General features: G+C 40.7%; 1 protein-coding gene across 2 annotated transcripts in view; it reads left to right on the forward strand.

Moving 5' to 3' along the window:
• Positions 1-22,172, forward strand: part of GPC6 (glypican 6) — a 458,424-nt gene that overhangs the window by 27,644 nt on the left and 408,608 nt on the right. The gene's annotated exons all lie outside the window — the stretch shown is intronic.

Below are 22,172 nucleotides of genomic sequence, written 5' to 3' on the forward strand. Positions count from 1 at the left end.
CACAAGTTACTTTGCTTTCCAGTTAAGTGGATATAATTTGACATGTGCAAAACATTTCCTTAGGCGAGGACTAAGAATCGTGTTGATTTGAAACACGTCAGAATTATTATCCTGGTTCCTGGATGTTTTTAACTTTGATACAATAAACGGTTGCTTATAATATTTTTTCTAAACCTGCAGTCTACTTTGCTGGCGTTATTACCATGCGGTATTACCATGGTTCAATACTGACCCTGAGTCAGCCAATTTCTCTTTACTTTGAATTTTTATTGATGACTATTTTCATTGATGAGTATGCTTTCAAAATTGAAAAAAAATATGATTTTTTTGTTTTCAGAGTATCATATATTTATATTAACAGTTACAGATTAAAAGATCAAGGAAAGAAAAGTGCAACAATTTTACAATGACATGAAATAAGGTATAACTTGCAGTAAAGAATAGATGCTGGAAGCTGGATAAAGTGCTTGGACATTTCTGCTGTGTATCCACTAGGAGACTCTGTAATGCAAGCCGAATTTTCTTCAATGCACTAATCTTGTATTCTGTTGAATAATAATAATAATAATAATTACTTTATTTATATAGTGCAACGACTGTCAATTTATGACTGAACTGTATTAGATATATGCAATGTTTTTAAATTTTTTTCTTTTTATGGTAATTATTTTTTAAACTTTGTTTTGAAAGTGTTCCTTTTTTTAAAGATAAATGATATTAAGAAATTCAATGAGGGTAATTGATCATTAGGTCAGCTCCTTTTGCCTAATGCCGTTTTGCAACTTTCTACGCCAAATGAACATAGGGCAGGGCAAAGGCATAGACCACCCTGTCTCCATTACATTCATTAAACTTGCATAAACAAGTTTTCACAATAGGAATCAATTCCTGAATTGCGACCTTCAGTTTTGGCACAAGTTTTAGCATAAATTGACTTCAGTCCCCACCCTGGTGTATGTGCTGTACGTCTTGATGCTTATTGCAAACAACCCATAGGAACACTGCAAACAGATTTATCAAGGACATAAAGCCATTTTAATAAATCTGAGGGCATCAGAGCTCCAAAGACAGATGTAGAACTGTGGCAAGAAGTCAATTGTTTTCTGACCGTTGCATAAAATGTCTCAAACTACTATCAAAATAATACATTTCTAAACATCTTTAATCTTCATTTTCTTCGGAAACCAATTGCTCTTTATGCGTAACCTCCATGATTTATGCATGGTAGTTTATCTCTATGGTTTGTGTCACCACAGACTGTGTAGGTGAATTGAATATCAGTATCTTCCCTCCTGCATGTGGCTTAGAGACTGCTCAGCAACCAATAGACCTATCCAATTTATCACATGTCTATTGACAGTTTGACAGTTGATGCATCTTAGATGGTAAAGACAGTTTCCTCAGACATTACAGCATTACTGATCAGTATGACTTATAGGCATGTGTGGGCTGGATTGCTTGATGAACATGTAAGATGCAAATATTTTTCATTAGACATGCTTTGCATGTTGCCACTACATGATCTTTGTTGTGTAGAGACTTATTTTTAAATTATTTTGTGTTGAAATCCGGTTTGTTAATACTTATTTAGTAGATTATGATTTTTTCAAATGTAGTAAATGTATCTCATTTTCTTGGAAATTTTCTTGTAGTAAATGTATCTCATTTTCTTGGAAATTTTACAGCGATTTATAGCATTTGATTTTTTCCTTAAATGAACTACTCATGCAGATATAATTCAAATACAAAATGGGCAAATGTTTTTAGACCCAAAGTAATGGAATATGTAACCCCTCAGGACCTATGATAGGGGATGGTTGGTTGTTAGTTCCCACCACTGTGTTACCTCCAATACCCACTGTCATGTCACTGTTCTTGCTGCTTGACATGATCCTCAATGTTCTAGCCCGTGCACACTATCTCGCTCATGGCCGTCAACGTCTGGATCAAAAGCATGGCCCTAGTCCTTAATATTTAATCTAATCTGTCCCCCAACAGGAGGTGCCTGAGCATTGTGGCTTTACAGATAATAGCCAAGATGTGCATACTGCTTCTGATTGATCTTTACTCCGTTTTCTGAATCCATTTTTGGTCTGTGTGTCCATATGTTGAAAACTTGATCTGACCCCAGAGCTTCTCTGTCTGCCCTTACTTCTGCCCTCTAACTTGAATTCTAACTTGAAATGCAGACAGTCTTTGAGGGAAATTTATCAGAAGTCTCTGAGAACAGAACAGTTCTAGTTGTCCATGACAACCAATCAGAGCTAATCTTTCATTTTATTAACAGCTGCAGGCAAATGAAAGCTAAGCTCTGATTTTTTTGCTCTCAGACACTTCTGATAAGTCTCCCCCTATGACTGCACCTAGCTTGGTATCCACTCAAAACCACCACAAGAGGTAGAAACCTTGCATTCCCTCTGTAGCAATGTCTAGATCCTTACATAAGTGCAAAAGGGTGTTGTCATGAACCCCCCCCCCCCCTCACTGGAGTCCAAACACGGAGTGCACTTAAGCCAGGGAACAACTCAAATTATCCCTTAAGCTCCACCCACTCACACAAAATGGCTTCCTAATGCTAATTCCTACTCCCCTAGCACACAGTACACTCACTCAACTCAATTCTCATGTCAGGGAAACCAAATGCATCCGAATCCCAGATACTACACACAAAGCACGCACAGCCCAGGGGCACACAACCACACTATGTACCCCAGTACCACCTATGTGCCTACGGAAAGCTACTGCACAGAGCCACTCTGCACTCCAATACAGTTTCCCTCCTCACAGCTGCCGCCACTCGTAATAATGGCTTACGAGAAGCACACACCCAGACCGCACACATACATGCAGATACACACTTTTCTAGTTGCCGTACAGATCACCTGGACCCACACTGTCTATAGCTACTGCTAGCACACAGACACTCGCATAGTAACACGGCTTAGTGGTAATTCACCTCTTGAGTTATGTGAACGTATAGAGCACAAGGAAAAACCTATTGAAGGACTATTTAATATGCAAAACAGGCACAATGCTTAATTGTTATAACAATGGTGAAATATAAAAGTCAGTCCTCTTACTAATCGGATTGGCATAGAGATCAGCGGTGGAGAAGCCGTGAAAACCCTGGAAAGCTCTGCAAGCTTAATGCATTCTCCATAGACTAACAAGAAATGAATGGTGGAATGTTACTTTTAAAGAACCACCTAATCCACCCCCTTGTTCGTGAGAGAGATTATGCTGATCACAGATTTGTTGACCAGAAATTGAAATTTTGGATTTCTTTGAAGTATAATTTTGTCATGTTCCACAGTGCCCATTTTAAGACACATGACCAACCATGAGGGTCTTGGAGACACCAAGTCTGTATCAATTAAAAATTCCATTCGCGGGACTCAGGAAACCAATTAACATTTCTAGGGGACAGAGGAAACCAGTTACCAATTCTATTGAATAGGACAGGAAACAGTGGAGGGAATGAGGGCTAATTATGTTACCTCATAAGGCCAAGTGGCTCTCCCCTCAAGACATGACTGGCAGATAGGGGGCATTCCAATCCATAATTTATGACAGGTGGCTTAAGGATAATGCCCTTTGTGTGTGGTCTAAGTCAAACAGTTGGACCTCTAATTTATGCAGATTGGTAACGTGCTGGTAGCAAAACTGTCATATACTGCAATACAGTAGATTTTCAGATATGGTAGGAATGATCAGAGCAGCACTGAGAAGAGAGCATTCCGCCTGCAGACTCTGCAAAAAACTCCTACTGGTGGAGGGCTGCAATGATAGTTGACTTTGTGGAACTTTCTCCCATCTCCCTACTGCATCTCTTCCCTTTAAGGATTACAGAGGCCACTGTGATCTTAGGAACCTTGAGTGCTTCACAATTTTCTTAAGCTTGGCCAGATCTGTGCCTTGCCGCAATTCTGTCTCTGAACTCCTTGGGCAGTTCCTTAGAACTTGTAAGTACATGCACTGTAAGCTGTGATGTTTTATACAGACAGGTTTTTGCCATTCCTAAACAAGTCTATTAGTTTAATTAAACACAGCTGGACTCCAATGAAGTAGAAAATTCATCTCAAGGAGGATCTTAAGGAAATGGACAGCATATGAGTTAAATATGAGTGTCACAGCAAAGGGTTTGACTACTAATGACCATGTGATAATTTTTCATGTTTAGTAAATTTCATTTTTGCATGTGTGTACAATAATGAGCAAAAAAAAGAACTTTTTTGATGTTACCAATTGGCTTCAGTGAAAAACAGAGTAAAAAATGTCAAGGTTTCTGAATGCTTTCTGTACCTACTGTACCCAAATGCCAGCTGCAAGGATATCCATAGGGCTCACAGGCATACTGCAGCAAACACCCACCGGTAAAACCCACGGTCAGTGTTGACACCGATTATGGGTGTCAACCATTTAAACGCTTCTGGCAAAGCTGCTGGAGGCACATAACTCCTGGTGGCCCGTGGGCGCCGCCAACTTGGATCCGATTGCTGCCACTGTGATGTCATCGGGGGGCTGCAATCAGTTGCAATGACAGCCTAGGGTCTTTGGTTAACCCACAGCTGTCTGGTTACTGCAGATTGCTGATTGCTGAGCCAGCGGCTCATTGTAATGAATACTGTGCAGAATTGCCATATTCTGAAATACAGTAGTATTGCAGTATATGGTTGGAACAATTAGCAAATCTAAGGTTAATGTACCCATGTGGGTCTAAGAAATAGCAAAAAAAAAAAATGATAGAAAAAAAAAATTCTAATCACCCCCTGTCCCTAGAACTGATATAAGAATAATAAACACGTTAGATTTTTCCGCGTTCCAAAATCTCCAATCTATCAAAATATAATAACGGTGTTTATAGTGGTTTATAGCGAAAATAGCGGCCAAAATTGAAAATACCACTTTTTTTCCATTTTGAAAAATATAAAAAAATTCTATAAAAAGTAATCAAAAGACCTTACTTTCCTACAAATCACAGCATTGAAAACTTCATCAAAAGTTGCATTAAATGACACCACACACAGCTCTGTACACCAAAGTATGAAAAAGTTATTAGCGCAAGAAAATGGAAAAATGAAGTTTTGGGGTTTTTTCGTACAGGAGGCTTTAATTTCTGTATGAAACCATTATAAGACATTCAAATTTGGTTTCCCTGTGATCGCACCGAACCAAAGAATGAAATAGACATATCATCCAAGCCACAAAAATATGGCGCAAACACGTTTTTTCACCATTTTCATTTCATTTGGAATTTTTTCCTGCTTCCCAGTACACGGCATGGAATATTAAATACTGTCACAATAAAGTGCAATTTGTTAAGCAGAAAACAAGCCCTCACACAGCTCTTTACATGGGAAAAAGTCATGGTTTTTTGAAGGTGGGGAGTGAAAAATGAAAATGCAAAAACAAAAAAGGGCCTCGCCGGGAAGGGGTTAAATGTAATAAATCCTTTATAAATACGTTATCCCCCTTAACGTATTGACCCAAGGAATAAGAGAGATATGTCATTTGGAGTGAACAGTGAAAGGTGTAAAAGCAGAGGCCACCAGCAAACAGGTCATATGCGTTTTTTTGGTTAATTTCATTGCCTATTTTTTTCCACTTCCCAGTATATGGCATGGAATATTAAATACTGTCACTAGGAATTACAATTTGTTATTCAAAAAATAATAAAAATGGGAAAAAAATTATGTTTTTTTGAAAGGAGGGGAGAAAAAAATGGAAATGCAAAAACAAAAAAGGGCATCAGTAGGAAGAAGTTAATACTTGCTGTTTTATCCTAATCATAATTAGTAGCAAGTAAATTTTTCTTGGGATGTCCTTGTTCTTGTAATGTTCTTCTTGTGAGTTGTGTACTTTGTAATACATCTTTAATAAAACTTTATATAGCCCCATCATATTCAACAATTTACAAATAACGGGGTGCATGTAAAGACAAAATAAGACATTACAGAATAATAGCATGTTTGGATGAGACAAAAACAATGAGCGGAAAAAGTAACTAGTGAAACTTTAGAACTGAGTGGGACCAACCCATGTGACATTATTGCTTGGTTTAAAATTTTTGTGTATAAAGAATGAACTTTTAACATTATCTTTTCAAGTCTGAACCCCAATGTTTGGTTTATTTAAAAAAAAAAAATGAGGGCCCTGCTCACAAAGACTTAAAATTTATCACTTCTGTGACACTGAATTGAATTTGTATTATCAGTCAGCTGGTAAACAATATGGTTTGCAATATATACTAGCGTGACTGGCAACTTCTAGATCCTTTATTTGCGTGCATCTAATATTTAATCTCTTCCTGAAAGGAAATCTAAAATCAAAATTTAGCATGATAAACCAGAGCAGGCACTATGACTGTGGCAATCTTCTTATATGTGTTTTCCTTTCTTCTAAAATCAACTTTTGAAATAATGCTAATGAGCCAAAAGGGGGAATGGGGGGGGGTCCCAGAGCCTGTCTGTGCTGTAGCTTCACGCATTGTGCATGATCTATGACATCATAACCCCATATCATGTGACCACAACACAAGCCGTGGGTTGCTTTTAATGCCAGATAATCACAGTCACATGATCAGTATATATTGAACTTTCCATCCCTTGCTGTGATGTGACCTGTGATGTCAACCAGGAATGGAGGAGGAGCTATTCATGAGGGATATGATTCACTTGGTGCCTGATTGCAAGGGGTTGGCACCCGGATTTCTGTGCCATCTATAGCGCATCCCCTTTAAATCCTGTGCCATAGATATGGATGGGGAAGGGCCAGAGGAAGTGATGGCAGGGGTTTAACACCTGATCCGCCTGATTTACTCAGTCTTCACCAGAAAACTGTCGGAGGCTACAACAGAAAACACTGACAGCGTCTGAATTGAACTAAACAGGTCTGATGTGGCGGATACTGCACTTACCCCTACTAAGGCCAGGTGATTACCAGAATGCCAGCAAGGGGGGGGGGGGGAGATTTGCTTTGGAAACACCAGTCTTTAGAAATTCCACCCAAAGTGTTGTAAATCTTTTCTCTTTAAGAATGGTCTATGGTACTGTGGCTAGTGGTAATGTGGTGAGGGAAAATAAGTATTGCATCCTGTAGATAGCAGGTGACCTGTCACTTGTAGACCCAGTTTAGGAGTTAATTATTGCATCTGTGCAGTCTAACTTTTGTACCCCTGGAGAAGTAGTAATGATCGGAACTTTTTATACAAATAAACTTATCTAACAAAAGTACGTTTATTATCTAGGAATGTACTATAACTACGCAGAGGGAATAAACAGAAGTGACCTTATTATTCTGAATTGTGCTCATATACTGTATATCAAATAATATGTTTTATTTCCTTATTTCCCCAGTGAATACTGTATTATACTGATAAGATTTGAGACATTTATTAAGGCTCATTAAATCTTACACAGCAATAAATTATTAATAGAGGTGATTGAAAAGACAAATATTCACACTGCATTGATGTACAAAAGTTCGGTAGCTCTTGGGATCTCAGTAGTTTCCATAGCAATTTTAAAAATGCCTCTACTTCAATATATTTTGAGCCAGAAATTAGGATTTTTAATTTTTCAGGTTTTTACCTTCCTGTGGGAAAATATATGTGTGTTTTCAACAACAACTGAACTATGCATATCAGGCTTTATTTACTTTTTCTCTAGTATGTTTGTATCTTTTATTTTGAAAAGAATTCATAATTTCTAAGAACCAATAAAGATTGTGTATCTTTATTGAATAGCAATTGGTTTAATTCAGTGAAAAATAAGTAGACTAAATTTACCTTCTAAATAATAGATATATTATTAGTTAAAATAATAGATATACTATCAGTTTTATAATTGAACGTGCCAAATTTAAAGTAGACTTTGATATTATAGGAAATCATATTTAAAGAGATTGTCTGGTCCCCTGGCCTTTTTTCATAAATATGGCCTATCCTTAGGATTCTGCAAGACACCCAGACCCTACAATAATCAGCTCTTCCTAGATGCCTCTGGAACCCAAACAGAGAGCCATGTCTAAAGTCTCCTTGGTAGCAGTGGTGTTGGGCATTGCAACTCTACTATGAGTAATATCTCATTTATGTCACAGTTTGGAGGGGGAGAACTGTCTGAGAGTCTCTTAGGGAAGAGTTTGTGGACCCTCTGGACCACCGTGGGAGGTGATAGAACTAGTCGCAACCCGGGACCAGAGTCTAAGTTGCACCTGGTCTTCTCCAGAGCCCTCCGTAAAGTGGGCTGGTCTTGCTGTGGCGAGGTGCCACCAGGTCGTTCCACGGGTGCGACTAGGCCGCCGGTGGCAGCCAAGGTAGTAGAGCAGGAAAACCAAAGTTCAATACACAAAGCGATATCCGCAAATAAGGAGTTTAGAATTTTGAGGAGCTACTGACACGGCATACTCCCATATTAACCAAAAGTTCACAAAGTCGAAACAGAAAGTCAGTGCAGCAGGAAATGCAGGCAACAGTCCAAACCTCAGATGACAGCAGGAAAGACGGAGGAACACTGGTAATGCTGGCACACAGAGGAACACTGGTAATGCTGGCACAGACTGAAGATTCTGCTGGACAGGAACCCTGGAAGGCACAGCAGGACAGGAACCCTGGAAGGCACAGTGAGACACAGAAATGGTAGGAACACGGAGGAACACTACTAACGCAGGGACACAGAGGTACACTGGAAACACATGGAATGCTGGAGGGCTTTCACTTAGCAGGAAATGATGCTAAGAAATGAAAGCCAGAGCCAATCGAGGCAGACGTGGAAGCCGGCCTTGTAGTTGCTGGCAATTAAACAGCTGCTGAGGCATGGAGACAGGCTGGAGTGGCACTTGGAAAGCTGGAGCAGCACTGGGAAGCTGCGGGAATGGAGCCTGCCACAGCCAGGTGTCAAACAGCTGTTGAAGCATGGAGGCAACTCTGCTAAGTTGCTCTTCCCAATAAGTAAAGTTTTTAGTCCGCTGGGCAACCACGCTAGAAAAATCAGCCAGTAACAGATATGGATCCTTGGCACAGTCTATGTCAGGGGTCCCCAAACTTTTTACATAGGGGGCCGTTCACTGTCCCCCTCAGACCGTTGGAGGGCCGGACTAAAGTTTAAAAATAAATATCAGTACATGTGACCGCATCCATAATACACTCGCCCCCCCCCCCTCAATTAATTATTTAATGTGCTGCACCCCCTTAAGAACTATTTTAAATACAGGCGGTCCCCTACTTAAGGACACCCGACTTACAGACAACCCATAGTTACAGACGGACCCCTCTGTCCACTGTGACCTCTGGTGAAGCTCTCTGGATGCTTTAATATAGTCCCAGACTGCAATGATCAGCTGTAAGATGTCTGTAATGAAGCTTTATTGATAATTCTTGGTCCAATTACACCAAAAATTTTTAAACTCAAATTGTCACTGGGGCAAAAGAAATAAAATTGTCTAGAACTTCCATTATAAAATATACAGTTTCGACTTACATACAAATTCAACTTAAGAACAAACCTATCTTGTATGTAACCCGGGGACTGCCTGTATTGGCCCAATTAATGAATTAATTGGATTAATTGGGACAATTAATTATTAAATATACTGGGACCCCTCTCCATTAATTATTGAATATGCCTCCCCCCCCATTAATTACTAGTCTACCCCTCATAATTAATTATTTCCTATACCCCCACCATTAATTATTTCATATGCTGCCCCCACTATTATTTCCTATGCTGCCCCTCATAATTAATTTCCTTTACTGCTCCTCACCATTATTTTCTATGCTGCCCCTCACCATTAATTATTTCCTATACTGCCCCTCATAATTATTTCCTATGCTGCCCCTCATAATTAATTATTTCCTATGCTGCCCCTCACCATTCATTATTTCCTATACTGCCCCTCACAATTAATTATTTCCTATACTGCCCCTCACAATTAATTATTTCCTATACTGCCCCTCACCATTAATTATTTCCTATGCTGCCCCTCACCATTAATTATTTCTTATGCTGCCCCCCACCATTAATTATTTCCTATGCTGCCCCTGACCATTAATTATTTCCTATACTGCCCCTCACCATTAATTATTTCCTATACTGCCCCTCACCATTAATTATTTCCTATGCTGCCCCTCACCATTAATTATTTCCTATACACCCCCTCATAATTAATTATTTCCTATACTGCCCCTCATAATTAATTATTTCCTATGCTGCCCCTCACCATTAATTATTTCCTATGCTGCCCCTCACACTTAATTATTTCCTAAGCTGCCCCTCACACTTAATTATTTCCTAAGCTGCCCCTCATAATTAATTATTTCCTATACTGCCCCTCATAACCAACTATTGGCCCCGGCCACCACAATCTTTTTACTGCCCTTTTTAATAAAAAAAATAAAAACCCTGTACTCACCTAAGTCTCCCGAGGCGCGTCTTCTAATTTCTTGTAGCGTCCAGGCAGGAAAGGGTGCGCGGCCGCGTGATGACGTTCTAAGTTCAAAGAGCGATGTGCGCCGGGGTTGTATTCCGGCCACATTGCTCCAGTAATAGTGCTCGAGCGGCCGTTTCCGGCCGCATCGAGCACTGTACAGTGACGGGCAGGAGCTTCCTGTCCGGACGGACGGAGGCACCTGCCCGACTGTCGAAGGCCGCGGGGGCCCGGCACTGGCGCGGCAAGCGTCGGGGGCCGGATCGAAACGGTCCACGGGCCGCATGTGGCCCGCGGGCCGTAGTTTGGGGAACCCTGGTCTATGTCCTTGATGGGATTAATGGCTGTGGCGGGGTCCGTGAACTTGGCGGGGTCCATCGCCGGATATTACTGTCACAGTTCGGAGGGGGCTAACTGTTTGAGAGTCTCTTAGGGAAGAGTCTGTGGACCCACTGCGGGAGGCAATGGAGATAGCCGCAACCCGGGACCGGAGTCTTAGTGGCACCTGGTCTTCACCAGAGCCCGCCGCAAAGCAAGATGGTCTTTCTGCGGTGGGGTGCCACCATGGGTGCGATTAGGCCCACAATGACAGCCAAGGTAGTACTGCAGAAAATTCAGGCAACAGTCCAAACCTGAGATGAAAGCAAGAAACACGTAGGAACACTGATAATGCTGGCACACAGAGGAACACTGGTAACGCTGCAACGGACTGAAGATTAGGCTGGACAGGAACCCTAAAAGGCACAGCAGGACAGGAACCCTTGAAGGCACAGCAGGACACAGGAATGGTAGTAACACATAGGAACACTGGTAACGCAGGAACATGGAAGTACACTGGAAACACGGGGAACGCTGGAGGGCTTTCACTTAGCAGGAGATGATGCTGAAGACACAGGAGCGTCTGGGAGCGCTGGAAGGGCTTTCATTTCAACTGGAAACACTCTGGGAAGTGAGGTCTGGAAACCTTGGAAGTTCCTAGAGCAGTGGTGGCAAACCTATGGCACTGGTGCCAGAGATTGCAACTCGGAGGCCTCTCTGTGGGCACACGGGCTGTCTCCCAGGCACAGAGTTTGACAGACATGGCATATTCCTGCAGTCTCAGGCAGTCCAAGTAGTGCCCTGGTATTTTAAAGTGACCCATCCTGTGCTGCTTGGTCCTGTCCGAAGAGTGAGAAGGTGTGGACCTAGTTGGGAGGCAGGAGCACAGCCAGGAGCATGGAGAGGTGAGTCCGGGCCGGGGAGCAGGACAGCGGCAGCAGGGCTGCGGCACTGAGAGGAGCACGGGTGTGCCCGCGGATCCGCGGCATGGATCGCTGGGACTCCCATGACTCCTTTTTACAAGAAAAATAGCCCAGCCATATGTACGAGTTAAGATAGAGCATGCTCTCCTTTTTCCCTGTGTATGTTGAGGTATTGCCTCCGGGTCACCATGACCGTTTATGTTGAGTTATATCTGGCTGCAAATTTGCAGCTTCAGACACGTTCCCATAAAGGCTGTGTGAATGCAGCCTTACTTGAATGGAGAATGAATTATACATTTTTCACTGCAAATAAATGGCATGATTAATGTAAAACTACAGTTTATAATCAATGTAACAGAAATAAAAAAAAATACACTATTCATCCACTTCTTTCTATTGAAAACATTGCTCTATGGCTTAAGCTTAAGATAATTTCAACCACTGAACACATCTTCTAATCATTATTCTTGCAGCAATCTGTGTAGTTACTAGCAATTGAAATTTGGCATCTAATACAGAGAAATGATAGTGAAGTAAATGTACAGTGAAGCCATAATTGTTCATTTTTCAGTTGAATTACATGATTTTTGACACATAGCCAACCATTAATGGGAAAAAATGAAGAGTATCCAAATTTGCAATATCCCTTAAATGTATATTAGAGCAAGGCAAAAAAAACTTAATATAAACACAAATGGATTTTCTTGTGCCCACTCTAAATGATAAAGTTTCATCATTGCATTATAAGTAATCAAACATGAGAAATGAAGCAACATTGATAGCCATACATTTAAAAAAATTAGGATGCAAATGTTTGACCTTCCACTAAATCCTAGCATTTGTGTTCATCATTCCTTACATTTTCATAAATTCAGTAGGAAGCTGAAATGTGATTAATCAACAGTGTCTAAAGTAAGACAGCACAAAATGAGACAGTCTTAAACTTTTTTCAATTGTTTTTTTATAGAAAAATCAGTCGGATGGGCGAATTTGTTGAAATTCGGTTTGACCCGATTCGCAGAATTTTTTGAAAAAATTTGATGCGACCCAAATCGAATCATGACAAATCACGTTAAAAAACAGGTATTTCCTGGGTGCAGAGAGCCTGTAGGGTGTTTTAGAACGTTGTACCATGCTCAAATATGCATAGGGAGCGTGGGTTGTCTTCAAACAATGCTGTGATTTAGTATGACACGCGACAGCCGCCGCTCTTAGAATCGCTTCACTCTTCAATTCCATGGGCACTTACAAGGGCCAAATTGACCAAATAAGTGAAGTGGGAACGCAGCCTGACAAGGTAACATCTGGTTGAAAGGACTGAGCTGAGGGCCAAGATCCCATTATAACATAAAAGAGTGCACTCTTTTTACACTGACATCAGATGATTCCATAGATGACGACAGAACCTTGAAACGCTGATACATGTAGAAACCCCCAAAAGTAATTTTGCATTGACGTCACTGATCATTTTGCCCTTCTTTTCATCCCTCAGTGTCCGCTTTCAATCGGTCATCAGTATTGCTAAAGCCAAAAACAAACAGGAGTTAAACCAAAACAGAGATGACCAGTAAATGGGATATTTGCATCTCCTATGTGTTCTTTATCCACTCTTGCTTTTGGCTATCAATCCTGGAGCTTTTCATTCCTTCTGACAGATGAAATGAAGGGGAAAACCAAACATAGTGGCAACGTTATGGAGTGGTGAAATGTGAAAACAGCATTATGGAAATCACAGGGTGTTCCAGGGAGATAGGGGTCAGTTGGCAGCAGCATGAGTAGGCTGCAGAGTGGCACAATGACAAATTATTAAGGTGGCGGAAACATGGTAGGCCAAAGTGTGGCACAATGATAGAGCGTAGAGGTGGCAGAAGCAGCAGCAAGAGATCAGGGAGTGGCACAATGACAAATTCTGGAGGTGGCAGCAACATGGTAGGCCACAGGGTGGCACAATTATAGAGTTTGAAGTTTGAAATGAATTCGAAGTTTGAAATGAATTCAAAGTTTGAAATTAATTCGAAGGTTTGAAATTAATTCGAAGTTTGAAATTTTTATAATTTGAATATTAGAGACACTACATGCATCATTCATTATAATTTCTCTGAAAATATTATGTCTCTGCCTAAAAAGAACTGAAATTTGGAGTATGCAGCTCCCCCAAAATGGACACCCTTGGAGCAAAAATCGCAACAGCACAGTACAGTAGAAGCAGCTTGATACTACAGGCAGCACATGCAGTGTGAAGTGCAAAGATTGAAAATGGCTGCCTGTTTTTATAGGGCTTTGTGACCTCACATAAGCCTGCCGGTCGCTGATTGGCTTACAGGTCAAATGTGATCGAGGGTGTTCCTTTCTCCTCCCCAGAGCTCTCTGCCTCATGTAACATGTTGTGCTCGTGCCTATTTTGGTTATAAAGGAGGAAAAAAAAGTAAACTTTGGGATTCCTTGACAAATCGAATTTTCCCTGAAATTCGGACTGAATCGATTTGCCCATCTCTAGTCATTAGATTACTCATACCATAGTCTTTAATCCCCAAGGATTTTGCTATTGTTTTCTTGTGAAACATTATGCTTCAAATTAGTTGAAAAATTTGGATGAAATCTTTTGCATTTCCAAAAATGGAAATTTAGCGGGAATTTTGAAAAATTTCACATTTTTAAATCTCCAAAGTTTTTTCTTTTCCAGCAGATAGACATAGCACTCAGCTTTATAACTAACATTTCCTAAATGACTGCTTTACGTTGGCATGGTTTTTTATGCATCCTTTCTTTTTCTAGAATTTCATATGGCATATAATTTTCGGTGCAATTTAAAAAAAAAAATATTTTATGAAATTCGCCAAAAACTATATTTACAGGGACCTGCTGATCTTAAAGTGACTTTGAGAGGCCTTAACAATAGTCAAATCCCATTAATTACCCAATTATAGAAACTACACCCCTCAATGTATGAAAAACCAACTTTAAGAAGTTTGTTTAACCTTTAGGGGTTTCACAATGGATTAAATGATGAAAAGCTTCACAAAGTTTGATACTCAATTTCTTCAGACTATGCCAACACCCCATATTTGTTGTTAAACTTCTGTATGGGCACATGGCCAGGCATAGAATACCTATATTTTTCTATAATGTGGACATTATACATCAGGCTTATTTTTTCCAGGATGAGATCCATTTTTTTAGATACATCATTTAGGGGGTTCAGTAGATAACTGATGAAACTCTTTCTTGGGGAGGAGCGGTGGGGGGTAAGAAAATCATGAAAAAAGAAATCCAGGTGTTTAGGTGTACCATTAGGAGAAAGGAAGTTTATTCCCTCGGTTTACACACCTGCACATTAACCATGAAGCAGAGAATGGAATAACACTTGAAATGCATAAGTTTGCTGTTTTTCATTTTTGAGCAATCTAGTGGTCACTACTGAACCGAGGCTTCTTTTTAAATGGTTTTCCAATAAAGAAGAGCTAAAAACCATGTTTTAAATCATCCATCATGGGTGCTGCTGGATTACTTTCTTCATATTCTTTTTTCTGTGTTTCCAGGAGAGATCCATAGCACATGATGAAGACGCTGTATATTATAAGAAAATCATTAATTCTTGTTAAGGTTAGGTTATAAAAAATTTTTTTTATCTGTATTCTATGGGGCACATGGCACCCCAGTGGGGTGTGAAGGGGGGGGGGGGCGCGGCCGGCCGGGAGTGGGCCGGCGCGGAGCGTTACTGTCCCCGCACCTGCGCACTCGCTGCTGCAGGTGACTTTTCATATGTGGAAGCCTCTTGATGTATCCCGCTGCGAACATGCAGCGGCGGGGATATTTTTACTTTTTGTATACAAAGCTGTTTCAGAGCTTGTTTTTTGTGGGACAAGCTGTACTTTTTATAAGTATCATGTGGGGAAAGAAATTACCTTTTGCTCAATTTTTATCCTGTTTTCCCGAGGTTGGATGTCAAAATATTGAATTTTTTTTTAACGGTGTTCACCATACAGGTTCAGTAACAATTTTTATTTGTACAGGTTGTTATTAACATGGTAATACCAATTATGTGGTATTTTTTCCTTTTTTATGTTATGTGTTTTAACATTGTATTTTTTGGACATTTTTTTGGGACATTTTGTCACAGTGTGGGACTTGAACAAGTGATCATTTGCAATATGCATTCTATATGCATAGGCTTACACTACTAGATCATGCTGAAAAGTCCTTCACAAGAGCCCAGGGGCGCCATGGAAGTGCCTTGCATCAAGGGTTCCAATGGGCCAGGTAAGTATCGCCCCCGCGGAAGCCGAGGTCATGGTATTCGGAACATATTTATTGAAGCTGCCGGTTGAGGACCTGTGAGGCGTCCATTTCTCAAACTAGAGACTCTAATGTACTTGTCTTGTTGCTTAATTGTGCTGCGGGGCCTCCCACTTCTCTTTCTACTCTGGTTAGAGCCTGTTTGTGCTCTTCTCTGAAAGCAGTAGCACACACCATTGTAGGAAATCTTTTTTGACAATTTGTCATCTTCACTTGAGTTTCACATGAAAGTTCTTTCTTTCTTGCCATTGTGAGAGATTCATAGAAAAAATTGCTTCTCTAATCAGCCAAACAGTTTTCAACTGTGCTAGCATAATCGAACAAGCATTTTGTAAAAATCCAATAACCTTTTTACAAAGTTAGCAAACACAATGTACTATTAAACCACTGGAGTTGTGGTTGTTGGCAATGGGCATATGTATACACATATGTAGATATTGCATTTAAAACCACCTCGGATACTCATTTACCACATTAACAATGTATAGATTGTATTTATGATTTATTTACAGAACAGCATTCAATATTGCTGAGTGAGAAGTTCTATTATTTTAATAAAAAATGAAAGTGAAATAATCTCTGGGATATCATAACAGGTTCATTATGTTAACAGGGGCAATGGGGGTGGATTTATCATGCTTTGTACGCCAGGCCTGCACAGCCAGAAAATTGAGACTTTTCCCTCTGTTTGCCACCTCTGCAACTCTTTTTTGAAAGGGAGCAGGGTAGGCAGGAGTGGAGATGCACTGGCCACACTAGCTTACTATAGCCTGCACCAGAATTCTTCCTGCTGCAACCTCCTAGCACAGTGATGGTAAACCTTTTAGAAATTGAGTGTCCAAATTGCAAGCCTACATCCATTTATATATCGCAAAGTGCCAGCATGGTAACTTAGAACAATATTACCCACAATAACACTATTTAAAGGCCAAATAATACTGCCACATGATGAGCATCACTATTACAACAACATAAATGGAATCATGCTTAATACTACCACCATACAGTAATTGCTTTTAATGCCAGTGATGAACATTGGCGCCATGTAGTGATAATTATCACGCCATACAGTGAAGATATGACATCATGTAAAAGGACACCAATGCTACTGCTACTCCAGTTTTGCCCGTGAGCCATGGTCCGATCTTACATATGCATTTCTACGCAAGTGCATTAGATCGTCAACTAGTACCCAGTGTCTTTATCTCAATCACAAGAATTTAGGTTTAAGGCCTCTTTCACGCTTGTGAGTGTGATGCGCTGAACTCGCAGCCCGTGTCAGCATGTCAGTTCAGTTCTGGTTTTCAGCATTCGGCCCGGGCAATCCAGCGCATGCAAGTTCAGCGCATCACACTCGCAAGTGTGAAAGGGGCCTTAATCTGTCAAAATTTAGAAGGTTAAAGCAGCACTGTGGGAGAGCAGTGGGAGAGGGAACATGGGCAGGGACTGAATGTGACAAGAAAGGTGTCTAAATGAGGTCAAAATCCAATCTGGTTAAATAAAAACAAGCTAGCAGGGCACTGAGAGGGATGGGGAAACCTATTTAGCAAGATCTCACTGGGGCAAAGTGGGTGTTGTGGGGTGTAGGGCACAAAACACTGAAATCAATTATTAACACTTTAGCTGCTGCCTGCTTACACAGACAGCAGACAATGGAGTACCTGGTTTCCCCTGCTGTAGTGAGGGACTTCATTCCCTTATCTTCATTAGCAGTCATCTGTGCTGTGCACTCCTGGCTGCCGGCTTCTGTCTTCCCGGGCTCAGGTTCAGTGAGGAGGAGGAGGGGGGAGGGAGCAAAGAGAGAGGCAGTGACCCGCTGCTGCTGCTTCACAAGTGATGGCAGGACAGGTCAGCTGCAGCCTGCAAAGGGAAGCTTACAGCCCGTCTGCTGAGGTGTGTATCAGAGCAGAGAGTGTGGTACTTTCTGCTCTGCTACTCTATGCTCAGAGAACCACTGGAGCTCCGGCACGTAGCAGCAGCTTGTAGCCTGGCCCGGAGCTCCATTAATGAAGCACACATAGTGGAGGACCATGGCACGCGTGCCAGCAGAGAGGGCTCTGGGTGCCCTGCCTGGCACACGTGCCATAGGTTCGCCACCACTGTCCTAGCATATCATATGCCAGCAGGGAGAATACAAAGATTGGCTTGCGATGCAGCATTCTTAATAAATTCTTCCTGACCTTTCTGGCTAATAATAAAAGCCATAACATTATATAAAATGCAATAAAAATGGGGTCTGATATATTAATCATTCTATCTAATTTCTGGGCATGCTTTGCCTTTTATGTGTCTTTTTTTCTTGGCTTTATATTTTCTTATTGGCATATTTTGTAGGTGTAGTTTGTGTGGCATGCTGCTCGGAGTATGATTTATGATTTTGCAAAGTTGCAAAACAAAGTTACAAAATATCAGACACTAGAACTAACTTGTTTAGTGTGGACAGTTTAATAGGTGCTTTACTGAATTTTGATAACAGGGCATAGTCTAGAGAATGATCCTGTTGTACTCTTGTTGTCCTTTCTGCCCATCTCCGTGTCCAAAAATGAACGGTCATTAATAGGATACATGCTAATAGCAGCCCGCACTCTTATACCCAAGTTGTGGAAATCCACAAGGACCCCTCAGATATCTGACTGATTCATAGAGATATCACTTCTCTGTCGGCTAGAGGAACTCACAGCGGACTCCCACAAAACAGGCACGGCCCACTCAGTTATATGGGGCCCATGGCTGACTTTTAAACAATCTCCTTGCGTTCTTAACTTACTCTCAGCTTTCCTCTGCCCCCCCCCAAGTTAATCTTCCCCCTACCCCCAAATGTTTACTGAAATTGTTCACATTAGGAAGACTAGAAAGGCATGACATGATATATGCTCTATGTTTACATTTCCTGCCCTAAGCAGATGACAATTCATACTATGTTTTTTATATCTGTATGCTTCCAAACTGAAAACCCACATGGTTGTACTGAGATATATCATCATCCCTAAATGTCACTTGATAGACCTGCACGTCCCGCAATATGTCTGTAACTAGTTTTCAATAAAGAATGATACAACAGCCAAATGAAACAGAAGAATGGCTTATAAATGTCCCCAGGTAACAGCAGGTATAGCACTGAACCTCCTGGTGCTGGTTCACTGTGCTTTAAATTGTATCCAAATATTGGCAATGCTTTCCCTTACTTTGCAAACTGTATATTTTGTATTTTGGTGCAGTCTGACTACATAATAAGTTCTGAAGATCAAGACTTGAATAGAATATAGAAAACAGGTCATTAGCAGAAATCATTTGCTATCATTAGAGTACTATAAGCCGAGTTTTTCAGCACAAAAAATGTGCTGAAAAACTTCACTTCGGCTTATACACGAGTCAAGAAAAAAAATAAAAACAGTAATACTCACCATCCGGTGTCCCGATCTTCAGCGTGGGTCCCGATCTTCACCGCGAGGCTCCCGATCCTCGGCGCGGTACCAGGGGTCCTCTTCTCTCTTCTGTAGCCGGCAGATCGCGTGCATGTGATCTGCCGGCGGGCGCACAATAAGATGCAGCGGTGTCGCGGCTGATGACGTCATCAGCCGCGACACCGCGGTATCCTAGTGCGCGCCCGCCGGGAGATCACATGGACGTGATCTGCCGGCTACAGAAGAGAAGGGGAGCCACCGTCGCCGCCTGGTACCGCGCCGAGTAACGGGAGCCTCGCGCTGAAGATCGGGACACCGGATGGTGAGTATTACGTTTTTTATTTTTTTTATTCGCTTGGCAGGGGGCAGGCTGTATACTCTATGGGGGCAGGCTGTATACTCTTTGGGGGCAGGCTGTATACTCTATGGGGGCAGGCTGTATACTCTATGGGGGCAGGCTGTATACTCTATGGGGGCAGGCTGTATACTCTTTGGGGGCAGGCTGTATACTCTATGGGGGCAGGCTGTATACTCTATGGGGGCAGGCTGTATACTCTTTGGGGGCAGGCTGTATACTCTATGGGGGCAGGCTGTATACTCTATGGGGGCAGGCTGTATACTACATTGGGACTGGCTGTATACTACACGGAGACTGGCTATATACTACACCCTCGGCTTATACTCAAGTCAATAGGTTTTCCCAGTTTTTGGTGGTAAAATGAGGGGTGTCGGCTTATACTCGTGTCGGCTTATACTCGGGTCGGCTTATACTCGAGTATATACGGTATATGGACTTGAATTTGTCACATAACATATTCAATATGATTTGTTATAACATATATATATTCCCCTCAGATGAACATTAAAGGCACGGAATTCTCAAAAATCTTTGAGTTTTCTTCTTTAACATTATTCTTTTAAGACTTAAATTAGCCTACGATTTTCCATAAAAAATTATTTTCCCTTTTGCTATGATAAACTTTTATCTTTTTTTGCAGAATTTTTTCAAGTTAATTAACATAGTAATTCCAGAGCAGGGAGTAAATCTCTTCTCAATCTGCACAACCTTTATAGATAAGTAATAAATTCAACTTAATCCACAGACAAGCTCATTTTTCATAGTAAAGACTACTATAGGGAAATTTAGTGAGCACTTTTATAAAGCTTTAATATGGGAAACCAGCAATATATGTGCATAGTTTAAATAACCTATAGAGTTTTGTACATATAATAAACCGACATATGCTTGTTTGATGCCCATTAAAACAGATTTTTTTTAATATAAAATCAATTAAAAAAACAAATGTTAGCATTGTTTCCTTATAAGACTACTATAAACCCCACATCCTTTCTGTAAAGTATACAAAAAGAGACTTAAAACCTGCATACTGCATGCACTTATACACAATTGTTAGTGTGTAGAATATATATATATATACACTCAAGTATAAGCCTAGTTTTTCAGCACAAAGTTTGTTCTCAAAAACCCTAACTCGGCTTATACTCGAGTTAAGAAAACAAAATAGTCAAAACTCACCTTTCCGACATCACCTGTAGGTCCCCTCGCGATGCCGGCGGCTCACAAACAATGACGTAATTCTGTGTGCCGGTCGAGCACAAAGACCCGAAGAGGAACGGAACAATCCAAAGAAAAACGAAGGACCCGACGTAGCACCGGAGCATCGGAGACAGGCTGGGCATATATACTATATACTACAGGGGCTGGGCAGGCTGTACACTACAGGGTCTGGCAGGCTATACACTACAGGGGTCTTGCTGGCTATATACTGGGAGGCTGTGACCAATGCGTTTCCCACCCTCAGCTTATACTTGAGTCAATAGGTTTTCCCAGGTTTTTTTGTGTTGAAATTGGGGGTCTCGGCTTATACTCGGGTCGGCTTATACTCGAGTGTATATATGTATATATATATATATATGATTTACTTTTATTCTACAAGTTTTTATGGATGCAGTGTTACTATGTGTGAGCATTGTGTTATGATTTTGACCTTTTTTTCATTAGATGTCATTTTATGCGTTAAAGGGGATTTTGGGCATTTTTATTAATTTATCTTTTATTGAATAACATTTTTTTTAACTTTTCTATTACTTCCATCATCTGATTGCATGTTCATGAAAATACCCTGCAATACTGATGGTTTGTGGTATTAATTCAGCTTTTTTTTACAGCCAAATTAAAGACATTTAGCACAAATTGTGTGTCAATGAAAGTTTAATCTCTTCTAGTAAAAGTGAGCAAGGATCTATACGGTATCAATAGACTGCTTTTTTTTCCTGGTAGAGAGAAAACAAATCACCAGCATGTTACACATGCTTTAACCCCTTCCCGCGCCCTGACATAGCTCTATGTCATAGTTCCCGCACCTTGACATAGGGTCATGTCATGGTGATCACCCAGGCTCAGAAGCTTAGGCTGAGGCTTACCGATTTTCATAAAAAGGAGAAAAATTGCACCCAAAATTCTGAACCTCATAAAAACCTAGAAAAGACAGAGAAGGCATAAAAAGTCATGCCGATATAAAGAAGACATTTGAGAAATATTAGTTATAAATTATATATATTAGTTATATATTTGGGTGCTATGACTACTATCTGCCTGAAAAGCAAAACATTTCAAATAAATAGTAGTTAGAAATTTTTGCCAAATTTCCTTTTTTTCATAATTAAACATAAAAGATATCATCCAAACTTTTCTATTGATTTGAAGTACACTGTGTGATGAGAATCTCAAAATCCCCTGGATGTTACAAAGGTATAACCTCTTATAATGACAGGGGGCAGATTTAAA

The sequence above is a fragment of the Engystomops pustulosus genome, chromosome 2 (genome assembly GCF_040894005.1).
Source record: "Engystomops pustulosus chromosome 2, aEngPut4.maternal, whole genome shotgun sequence".
Classification (NCBI taxonomy): Eukaryota; Metazoa; Chordata; class Amphibia; order Anura; family Leptodactylidae; genus Engystomops; species Engystomops pustulosus.